This window comes from Trachypithecus francoisi, unplaced genomic scaffold (assembly GCF_009764315.1).
Source record: "Trachypithecus francoisi isolate TF-2019V2 unplaced genomic scaffold, Tfra_2.0 Lachesis_group2, whole genome shotgun sequence".
Classification (NCBI taxonomy): Eukaryota; Metazoa; Chordata; class Mammalia; order Primates; family Cercopithecidae; genus Trachypithecus; species Trachypithecus francoisi.
Window position 1 is genome coordinate 152,318,741 of NW_022681465.1, and position 12,479 is coordinate 152,331,219.

At 37.4% G+C, this 12,479-nt stretch overlaps 1 protein-coding gene across 3 annotated transcripts in view; it reads left to right on the forward strand.

The window, feature by feature from the left end:
- Positions 1–12,479, forward strand: part of NRG2 (neuregulin 2) — a 271,056-nt gene that overhangs the window by 169,322 nt on the left and 89,255 nt on the right. The gene's annotated exons all lie outside the window — the stretch shown is intronic.

The window sequence follows — 12,479 nt, forward strand, 5'->3', positions numbered from 1 at the left end:
CAGAAATTACAAAACTACTGGAAGAAAATATAGGAGAAATGCTTCAGGACATTGGTCCGGGAAAATATTTTATGAATAAGACCTCAAAAGGACAGGCAACAAAAGCAAAAATAAACAAATGGGATTATATCAAACTAAAAAGAGCTTCTGCATATCAAAGGAAACAATCAACAGAGTGAAAAGAAAACCTATAGAATGGAAGAAAATATTTGCAAACTACTGATCTAATAGGGAATTACTATCCAGAATATACGAGAAACTCAAAACACCTCAACACAGGAAAACATACAGTTCGATTAAAACCTGGGCAAATGGTCTGAACAGATATTACACAAAAGAAGACATACGAAAGGCCACAAAATATATGAAAAATCCTCAACATCACTGTCATCCGGGAAATGCAAATCAAAACCACAATGAGGTATCATCTCACCCCACTTAGGATGGCTATTATCAAAAAGACAAAAAGTAACAAATGCTGGTAAGGACACAGAGAGAAGGGAACTCTTGTATGCTGTTGGTGGAAATGAAAACTAGTACAGCCACTATGGAAAATAGTATGGGGGGGGTCTCTCAAAGAAATACAAATAGAACTACCCTATCATTCAGCAATATCACTACTGGGAGTTTATCCAAAGGAAGGGAAATTATTATATGTGAGAGACATTTGCATCCCTATGCTTATTGCAGCACTGTTCACAACAGTGAAGACATGGAATCAACCTAGGTATCCAGCAATAGATGAGTGAATAAAGAAAATGGGGTACATACCCACAATGGAATACTATTCAGCCATAAAAAAGAATGAAATCCTGTCATTCATGGCAACATGAATGGAACTGCAGGACATTGTGTTAAATGAAATAAGCCAGGAACAGAAAGTTAAACACTTCACATTCTCACTCATATATGGAACCTTAAAAAAAGTTGACCTCAAATAAGTAAAAAAGTAGAACAGAGGATACTAGAGTCTGGGAAGAGTATAGGGAAGGAAGGATAGAGAGAGATTTGTAAAAGGATATAAAATTACAGCTAGATAGGAGGAATAAGTTCTAGTGTTCTACAGTCCAGTAGGATGACTAGAGTTAATAATAATATAAAGTTTCAAAAACCTAGAAGGAGAATATTTAATGTTCCTGTCACAAAGAAATGACAAGTGTTTGAGATGATGAATATGCTAATTGCCCTGATCTAATCACCATACCTTGTATGTGTTGAAACATTTTTTTTTAAGGATCATATCATCTGAGAATGAATTGAGATACTTTTGCTTCTTCCATTCCAATCTGAACAGTTTTTAATTTTTTTTTGCCCACACATTTTTTAGTGATTGAAAAAAATCAAATAACTACAAATGAGAATAGTTGAGAAAACACTAATTCAGTACAAAGAATAACATTTGTGATGTGAAAATTGTATGAAATTCAAAATTGTGTCCATAAATAAAATTTTATTGGAATGCATAGCCATTCCATTTGTTTGCATATTATTTATGGGTTTGTTTGTTTGTTTGCACTACCAGTGAAAAGTTGCCATAAAATTTGTATATGACACTCTCATCACTGCACTGCTGCAGTGATAAAGTTATAACCTAACAATGTTAATAAATGACATGTGTATCACTATACTGTGGTATTTCATTACCAGTGTATCCTCATTATGTCAAAACAAGAAAAGTGGACTTTGAATGTCATTCTTTTGAAAACAATGTACTGTAGATTATTTTGTTATTAAATTAGATGACAAAGAACTAGGTTTATTAAACAATGGCATTATAGCCATGCTAAAAGAGCACAATATATGTCAATATTACCAAACACTTAACATTCATCACAATATTCCCAACGCACAGACAAGCAACAGTCAGAAAAATTAGAAAATTTAAAATCAAATATCTCATTACAGCACAATTTCTTCACAAAAATAAAAAGTGGGGCTGGCCATGGTGTCTCATGCCTATAATCCCAGCACTTTGGGAGGCTGAGGTGGGTGGATCATGAGGTCAGGAGATACAGACCAGCCTGGCTAATATGGTGAAATCCCATCTCTACTAAAAATACAGAAAAAATTAGCCAGGTGTGGTGGCACACGACTGTAATCTCAGCTACTCAGGAGGCTGAGGCAGGAGAATCGCTTGAACCTGGGAGGCAGAGGTTGCAGTGAGCTGAGATTGTGCCATTGCACTCCAGCCTGGGTGACAGAGTGAGACTCCGTCTCAAAAAAAATAAAAATATAAATATAAAAAGTGAGGCCAGACACGGTGGCTCACATCTATAGTTGCAGCACTTTGGGAGGCTGAGATGGACGGATCATCTGAGGTCAGGAGCTCAAGACCAGCCTGGCCAACATGGTGAAACCCTATCTCTACTAAAAATACAAAAACTAGCCAGGCATGGTGACATGCAACTGTAGTCTCAACTACTCAGTAGGCTGAGGTGGGAGAATTGCTTGAACCCAGAAGGTGGAGGTTGCAGTAAGCCAAGATGCCACCACTGCACTCTAGTCTGGGTGACACAGTGAGACTCTGTCTCAATAAATAAATAAATAGTGGAAATCAGGCTACATCAAACTAATTTTCCAAGTGGTTAATTTGTTAGCAAAGCAAGGAAAGTTGTTTACAAATGGTGAGTTAATTAAACTGTATACAGAGAAAATAAACTCACTAAAGACTATTAGTCTTTCTGCAAAAATAGTTGTTCAAAGAGCTACAGATATTGGAAGAACATCAATAGTAAATTTAAAGACAAGGCAAATAATTTTCAGTGGTTTTCCTAGGCTGTGGATGAGCTGACAGATGTTAACAATACTAGCCATTTATTATTGTTTATTTGAGGAATGGATGCCAAGTTTGTGGTCACTGAAAAATTAGCCTCTACGAATAGTGTAGAATAACCACAGATGAGAATAGTTGGCAAAACATTAACTCAGTACAACCTGAAGTGGAATCTGCTAAGATGTGTTATAACTAATGATCACAAAAATATGAATACAGCATAAAAAAGACTTAATTGGGGAAATTTACAAAACTTGTGAAAATATAAAATGTTTAAAGCTTGTGGTCATTCATTGTATTATTTATCTGCAGGTACTTTGAAGGAAATATTTTAATCTGTCATGTATTATTGAACCACTGATGTCAACAGTGAACTCCATTCACTCTTAGGAACTTAACCATTGGCAGTTCTGTGCATTTTTGACGGAAATAAGAGCTAAAGATATTAACTTATCCTGTCATACATTTTGATGATTTAACAGTAATAAAATTTTGTTGTGATTTTTCTTTTAGCTCAGAGCTGACATTGATATTTTTCTGGATGAAAAAACTACCCTTAACCAGTATTATCAAATACTAAATGACTTTGGATAATAGCTTTTGCTACAGATTTGGTATTTCTTAATGAATTTAACCTAAAATTACAAAGTAAAACAATGCTTATTTGTGAAATTGATATTGCGGTAAAATAATTTAGACTATAACTAATGTTGTTTGAATCACAAATCATGTCCAGCTGCTTTGCACACTTCCCATGCTATGGGAAATTGAAACAAGAAGCAAGCTCTCCGTCCCACACAAGTTTGCAATGGACATATTTTCTGAGCTCAAGCTATAGTTCCAGCAGTGTTTTATTCCAATGTTGATGCAAGTGCAAATGAAATTTCTATACTTCAAAATTCACTTAACTCTGCAATTGAGGGATTTCCACCTAACCTTCAATTGGAAGTAATTAATCTGCAATGTAATGACAAGCTAAAGGCCAATATCAAGAGAAGAATCTATCAGAAATCTATAAATGCCTTCCAAGTGATGAATGTGCTCAATTAAAATCATATGTTCATGGATTGATATCAATATTTGGCATTGCTTTTCTGTATGAAAAAGACATTTTCAAAGATGAAATATATCAGATCTCATTACAGATCAGCATTAACAGGTGAATATTTGCAATCAAATTTGATAGTAAGACACACTAGCTGTGCATCATAATTAAATGAAATGTTATCCCCCACCCCCAATAAATTATGTTATTCTCATTAATAGCCCCGTATTACAAAAAAAGTATTCAATGATTATATGCTGAATTTCGTCAATTCAAAATTATAAAGTTTGTGTGTGTGTCTTGTGCAAATACCTATTAAAAATGTTTGATTTTTGCTTCTTGGCCCAAGAAGTCGAAAATCTTTAATATCTGACTCTTTTTTTTTTTTTTTTTTTTTTTTGAGACAGCGTCTCGCTCTGTCTCCCAGGCTGGAGTGCAGTGGCCGGATCTCAGCTCACTGCAAGCTCCGCCTCCCGGTTTTACGCCATTTTCCTGCCTCAGCCTCCCGAGTAGCTGGGACTACAGGCGCCTACCACTTCGCCCGGCTAGTTTTTTGTATTTTTTAGTAGAGACGGGGTTTCACCGTGTTAACCAGGATGGTCTCGATCTCCTGACCTTGTGATCCGCCTGTCTCGGCCCCCAAAGTGCTGGGATTACAGGCTTGAGCCACCACGCCCGGCCTTTTTTTTTTTTTTTTTTTAAATACCTGTCTCTTAACAGAAAAAGTCTGCTGAGCTTTATGAAAACCCAGCCCCCATCTATATCATCAGTCTCATATTTGTCCTTCAATATTCTGGCTCTACAGTTAGCCTGCAGTTGCCCAATGTCACATTTTCTTTCTTTCCTTGTGATCTTTGTATATGCTATTCTCTCTGTCTAGAATGATCTTTTTTTTTCTTCCCTCACTTCGATTGGCTAATTCCTTACTGTCCTTCAGGTCTTAGCTTAAATATACCTTCTTCAAAGAAGTATTTACTGACACTGTCCACCACTGTGAGACAGATACCCTTCGCTATGAACTTCCATGGCATTCTGTGCCTCCCTGTATCGGCATCTGTTTTTAAAATGTACATGGCAAAAAATCCAAGAATGCATGATGGAAAATAAAGTCTCCCACATATTTCAGACTCCAGACACTGAATTCTTATTCCTAGAGGCTACCACTGTTACATTTTCTTGGGTATCCTTCTAGAGATATTCTCTGGCTATATGGCACATACCTATGTGTTTTATTTTTAACCCCTCACAAATGATAGTATACTGTATACATATTTCTGCACCTGGTGTTCTTCCACTTAACTATAAACTTTGGAGTCTATTCCGTGTGTACCTTGCAGAGCTGCCTCATTTTAAAAAATTGAGACAGGATTAAGACAATAAATTTCACCAATTTTAAGGGTACAATTTGATGAGTTTTAGCAAATGTATGCAGTTAGGTAAACATCACTACAATCATGTTAGAGGATGTTTCCTTTATTCACAAAAAGTTTTCTCATGCCCCAAGCAATAACTGATTTCTTTTCTGTCAGTACAGATAAAATGGAATCACATACTATGTATTCTTTTGTGTCTGGTTTCTTTTAGCAAGAATAATGTTTCTGAGGTTTATCTATGCTGTTGCATGTATCAGTAATTCCCTCCTCTTTATTGCTCAGTAGTATTCCATTGTTTTTATAGATCACAATGTGTCTATCCATTCCCATCTTGGACATTTGGATTGTTTCCAGTTTGGGGCAATTAAAACTGCTATGAACATTTGTGGACAAATCTTTGTGTGGACATGTTCTTATTTCTCTTGGATGAATACCTAGCATGGCAGGGTTCTAGGAAGGTCTATGTTTAATATTTTCAGAAACTACCAAACTGTACCATTTGACCTTCCCAGCAGCAGTTACTAAGGAGTTCCAGTTGCTCCATGTCTTTCCCAACCTTTTGTATTATCATTTGTTCTAATGTTGGCCATTCTAGTGGGTGTATAGTAGTATCTCACTAGTTTGATTTGCGTGTTGCTGATGACTCATGGTAAGCATCTTTCCGTGTACTTTTTTGCCATTGGTATATCTTTTTTTGGTCAAGTGTCTGTTCAAATTTTTGCCCATTTTTTTGAATGGACTTTTTTGTCTTTATATTACTTAGTTATAAGAGTTTTTAAAATGTATATTCTAGACATAATTTCTTTGTCAGATATGTTTTGCAGATTGTTTTCCAATTTCTCATTTGCCTTTTCATTGTCGTAACACTCACTTGAAGAGCAGAGGTTTTAAATTTTGAAGTCCTAGTTATATTTTTATTTTACGTTTCCTACATTTTGAGTCCTATTTAAGAAATCTGGCCAGGTGTAGTGACTCATATCTGTAATCCCAGCACTTTGGGAGGCCAAGGCGGGCAGATCACCTGAGGCCAGGAGTTCAAGACCAGCCTGGGCAACATGGTGAAACCTTGTCTCTACTAAAAACACAAAAATTAGCTGAACACTGTGGCTTGTGCCTGTAATCCCAGCTACCCAGGAGACTGAGATATGAGAATCACTTGAATCCAGGAGGTGGAGGTTGCAGTGAGCTGAGATCATGCACTACCCTCCATCCTAGGCGACAGAGCAAGACTCCATTTAAAAAAAGAAAGGAAAGGAAAGGAAAGGAAGGAAAGGAAGGAAGGAAGGAAGGAAGGAAGGGAAGGGAAGGAAGGGAAGGGAAGGGAAGGGAAAAGGAAAGAAGAAGGAAGGAAGGAAGGAAGAAGGAAGAAGGAAGGAAGGAAGGAAAGAAGGAAGAAGGAAGAAGGAAGGAAAGAAAGGAAAGGAAGGAAGGAAGAAGGAAGGAAGGAAGAAAGAAAGAAAGAAAGAAAGAAAGAAAGAAAGAAAGAAAGAAAGAAAGAAAGAAAGAAAGAAAGGAAAGAAAAGAAAGAAAGAAAAGAAATCTTTGCCAAACCCAAGGTCACTAAGAATTTCTGCTATGTTTATTTCTCAGAGTTTTTTAGCTTTTACATTTAGGTCTGTGATCCATTTTGAGTTAATTTTTGTATATGGTATGATTTAGGGGTCAAGGTTCTCTCTCCTTCCTTCATTCCTTCCTTCCTTCCTTCCTTCCTTCCTTCCTTCCTTCCTCTCTCTGTCTCTCTCTCTCACTTCCCTTTCTGTATATGGCTATCCAATTGTTTCAGCACTATTTGTTAAAAAGATTATCCTTTTCCCCCCAAGAATCCCCTTGAATTGCCTTAAAACCTTTATCAACAATCAATTTGTGTGGGTGTATTTCTGGATAGTCTATTGTGTTCTGTTGATATACAATCTTGATTATTTTAACTTTATAATGTATCTTGAGGCTGTACATGGTGGCTTGAGCCTGTAATTCTAGGAGGCCAAGGTGGGAGAATCGCTTGGGCTCAGGAGTTCAAGACCAACCTGGGAACATAGCGAGACTTCATCTCTACCAAAAATTAAAAAAAAAAAAAAAAAAAAAAATTAGCAGGGCATGGTGGCCTGGGTCTGTAGTCCTGGCTACTCAGGAAGCTGAAGTGGGAGGACCGTTGAGCCCGGGAGATAAAGGCTGCAGTGAGCTATGATCACGCCATTGCACTCCAGCATGGGAGACAGAACAAGACCCTGTCTCAAAAAAAAAAAAAAAAGTATTGAAATCAGGTAGTGTAAGGTCTCCAACTTTTTCTTCTTTTACAAAATTGCTTTTGGCTATTCTGGGTCCACTGCATTTCCACATACGTTTTATAATTAGCTTATCAATTTCTACTAAAAAGCCTGCTGGGATTTGATTAGATTTCATTGAACTCATAGATTAATTTAGAGAAAAGTTACAGCTTAATACTGAGTCTTCTCATCCATGAGCACATCTTTCCATTTATTTAGATCTTACTTTTTCTCAGCAATATTTCATAGTTTTCTTTATTATTATTATTTTTTCATAGACAAGGTCTCACTCTGTCCTCCTGGCTGGAGTGCAGAGGCACAATCATAGCTCACGGCAGCCTCAAACTCCTGGGTTCAAGCAATCCTCCCACCTTATCCTCCCTGCGTATGTGGGATTACAGGCGCACACCACTTTGTCCGGGTTGTTTCATAGTTTTTGGTATGTAGTTTCACACTGAAAACAATGTATGTGTAAGAGTTTTTTAAAAATATATTCTGTGTGTTCACAGAATAGATATGTGTGTTCATAGTTTTCATTCTGTAGTTTCAGTGTGTAGTTTTACATATTTTTTATTAACTTTTTCTCTGGATTTTTTGTATTTTTGATGCTATTGCAAATGATATGGTTTACATTTCAGTTATGTCATAGAATATTTCCATTACCCCCAAAAGTTCCCCTGTGCCCTGGGCAATCACTGTCAATATATAGAAATACATTTGATTTTTTTTTTTTTTTTTTTTTTTTTGAGGCGGAGTCTCGCTCTGTCGCCCGGACTGGAGTGCAGTGGCCAGATCTCAGCTCACTGCAAGCTCCGCCTCCCAGGTTTACGCCATTCTCCTGCCTCAGCCTCCCGAGTAGCTGGGACTACAGGCGCCGCCACCTCGCCCGGCTAGTTTTTTGTATTTTTAGTAGAGACGGGGTTTCACCGTGTTAGCCAGGATGGTCTCGATCTCCTGACCTCGTGATCCGCCCGTCTCGGCCTCCCAAAGTGCTGGGATTACAGGCTTGAGCCACCGCGCCCGGATTTTTATATAATGACCATATATCCTACAACCTTGCTAAACTCACTTACTAGTTCTGGTAGCATTTTTGTAGATTCCTTAGGATTTTCTGCATAGACAACCATGTCATCTGTGAATCAAGACACGTTTACTTTACTTCTTTTCCAATCCATATGTCTTTTTTTTCCCCCCTTACATTTTTGCACTGGCTAATACCTCCAGTACAATGTTGAGTAGAATTGATTCCTGGCCTTATTCCTGATCTTAAGGGAAAAGCATTTAATTTTTCGCCGTTAAGTATGATATAGCTGTAGGTCTTTTGTAGATGCCTTTTATCAGATCGAGGGAATCCCCTTTTGTTCTTGAGAGTTTTGTCATGAATAGATGTTAGATTTTATCAAACACATTTCTACACCTGTGAAGATCATCTCTTTTTGTTTGTTTGTGAATAGAGTGAATTACATTGATTTTTGAATATTAAATTAATCTTGCAGTCTTGGTATACACTCCATCTGATCATAATGCATTATCCTTCAAAATGTTGTTAAACTTTATTTCCTGGCCAGGCATGGTGGCTCACGCCTGCAATCCCAGCAGGTTAGGAGGCCAAGGCAGGCAGATCACCAGAGGTCAGGAGTTCGAGACCAGCCTGGCCAACATGGTGAAATCCTGTCTCTACTAAAAATACAAAAATTAGCCAGATGTGGTGGCACACACCTGTAATCCCAGCTACTCAGGAGGCTGAGACAGGAGAATCACTTGAACCGAGAAGTCAGAGGTTGCAGTGAGCTGAGATCACATCATTGCACTCCAGCCTGGGCAATAGAGCAAGACACCATCTCAAAAAATAATAATAAAAAAAATAAAAAAAAAATTTTAATCTTTATTTCCTAAAATAAATTTACAAATTTTTTTCATGAGGAATTCATGTGGAATATTGGAATACAGTTTTCTTTTCTTATAATGTCTTTGTCTAGTTTTGGTATCAGAGCAATACTAGCCTCATAGAATGAGTTGGAAAGTGTTCCTTTGTCTTCTATTTTCTGCAGTAGTTCGCATAGAATTTGATATTCCTTCTTTCTTTTTTTTTTTTTTTGAGGCGGAGTCTCGCTCTGTGGCCCAGGCTGGAGTGCAGTGGCTGGATCTCGGCTCACTGCAAACTCCGCCTCCCGGGTTCACGCCATTCTCCTGCCTCAGCCTCCCGAGTAGCTGGGACTACAGGTGCCCACCACCTCGTCCGGCTAGTTTTTTGTATTTTTTAGTAGAGACGGGGTTTCACTGTGTCAGCCAGGATGGTTTCGATCTCCTGACCTCGTGATCCGCCCGTCTCTGCCTCCCAAAGTGCTGGGATTACAGGCTTGAGCCACTGCGCCCGGCCTCCTTCTTTCTTAAATATGTTTAGTAGAATTCACCATGAAGCCTTCTGGGCCTGAAGTTTTGACTGTGAGAAGGGTTCTAACTACAAACTCAATTGGTTTAATAGATATAGGGCTAATTAGATTATCTGCTGCTTTTTGAGTGAGTTTTTGTAGTTCCTACTTTTCAATAACTTTTAAAGAATGTAATATAATTATTAGCATAACATTGCTCATGAGATGCCATTATCATCCTTTTAGTGTATGTGGAGTTGGTAGTGAGGACTGTTTTCTCATTGTTGATACTGCTAATTTATATCTTCTCTCATTTTTTCTTTTCTTCTCTCATTTTCCTTTAAAATTGGGATGTTTACACTAATTGCATTTAATGTGATTATCTTACTAGAGGTTGTGATTGATCTTACTAGAGGTTTAGCAATTTTATGAACCAGCTTTTAGCTTCATTGATCTTTTCTATTATTTTTGTGTCTCTATTTCGTTTACTTTCTTGCTTATTTCATTATTTCCTTTTTCTATTTACTTTGGGTTTAACTTGCTCTTTTTTTCTAGTTGCTTAAGGTGGGAGCTTATTTCACTGATTGAAACCTTTCTTCTTTTCTCGTATAAGAGTTTAATTCTATAAATTTCCCTCTAAGTACTGCTTAAGCTGCATGCCACAATTTTTGATTTGTCATGTTTTTCTTTCTTTCTTTTCCCTTTGCTTTTTTTTTTTTTTTAGACGGAGTCTTGCTCTGTCACCCAGGCTGAAGTGCAGTGGTACAGTCTTGGCTCACTGCAGTCTCCACCTCCCAGGTTCAAGCGATTCTTGTGCCTTAGCCTCCAGAGTAGCTGGGATTACACATGTGCACCACACACCGGTTAATTTTTGTATTTTTGCTAGAGATGGGGTTTTGCCATGTTGGCCAGGCTGGTCTCGAACTGCTGACCTCAAGTGATCCACCTGCCTCAGCCTCCCAAAGTGCTGGGATTATAGGCGTGAAACACCACACCCAGCCTTTATTTTCATTTGATTCAAAATATATTCTAGTTTCCTTTGTGATTTCTTCTTTGACCCATATATTATTTAGAAATTTATTGTTTAATATGTAAGTATTTGGGTGCTTTTCCATGTATCTTTCTGCTACTGATTTCTGATTTAATTCTTTTATGATTAGAGAGCATAGTTTGTATGATTTGAATCTTTTAGAATTTATTGAGATTTGTAGTATGGCCCAGAATGTGGTCTAATTTGGTAAATGTTCTATATGCACTTGAAATAAATATATTGTTTTTCAGTGGAGTATCCTGTGAATGTTAATTAGGTCGTTTGTTAATAGTATTGTTCAAATTTTCTATATCCTATTGATTTTATCCACTTATTGTATCAACTATTGAGAGAAGGTATTGAAATCTCAAATTGTAGTAGTGAGTTTGTCTATTTCTCTATTTCTAAATTTCTCTATTTCTAAAACTCTATCGTTAGGTGCCAAGTCTAAGGATTATTTCTTTTTTCTTTTTTTTTTTTAACTGAGAAGAAGCCTCGCTCTGTTGCCCAGGCTGGAGTACAGTGGCGTGATCTTGGCTCCCTGCCAACCTCTGCCTCCCGAGTTCAAGCAGTTCTCATGCCTCAGCCTCTCGAGTAGCTGGGACTACAGGCATGCACCACTACACCCAGCTAATTGTTTTGTATTTTAGTAGAGACGGGGTTTTGCCATGTTGGCCAGGCTGGTTTCAAACTCCTGACCTCAGGTGATCCGCCCGGCTCAGCCTCCCAAAGTGCTGGGATTACAGGCATGAGCCACCACGCCCGGCCAGGATTGTTATTTCTTATGAATGAATTAATCCCTTTGTCATTATAAAATGACCCACCTTATCCCTGGTAACATTTGCTCTGCATATACCTTGTCTTGTATTAGTACAGTCACTTAAGCCTTCTTTTGGCTAGCGTTGACATCTTTTTCCATGCTTTTACTTTAACCTACATTGTTGGGTCTTTCTTTTTTATACAATTTGACAATCTCTTCCTTTAAAATTGGGATGTTTACACTATTTGCATTTAATGTGATTATTGATGTGGCTGGGCATAAATCTACCGTTTTACTGTTTTCTATTTGTCCCATCTGTTCTTTTTTTCTTCTTTTTCGTGATTTCATTTTATCTTTTTATTGGCTTGTTAGTTTTACATTTTTGCTTTGTTTTGATTTGTTTTAGTGGTTGCTTTAGGACCTATGGCATACGTGTTCAACTTATCAGTCTATCTTCAAGTAACATGATTCCATTTTATGTATAGTATAAAAACTCTACAACCATATACTTCCATTTCCCATTGCTTAGTCTTTTTGCTATTGTCATACATTTTACTTCCATATATGTTATAAACTCCACAATACATTGTTATTTTTGCCTTAAATCATTATCTTTTAAAGAGATTTTAAACACAAGAAAAATATATGTAAAGATTTTCTAAATGTTTTCTTTTAATTAATTATTTTATTTTATTTTACTTTATTTTATTTTATTTTATTTTATTGAGACAGGGTTTCGCTTCCAGGTTGGAGTGCAGTGGCACAATCACAGCTCACTGCAGCCTCAACCTCCTGGACTCAAGCAATCCTCCCACCTCAGCCTCCCGAGTAGCTGGGACCACAGGCATGTGCCACCATGCCC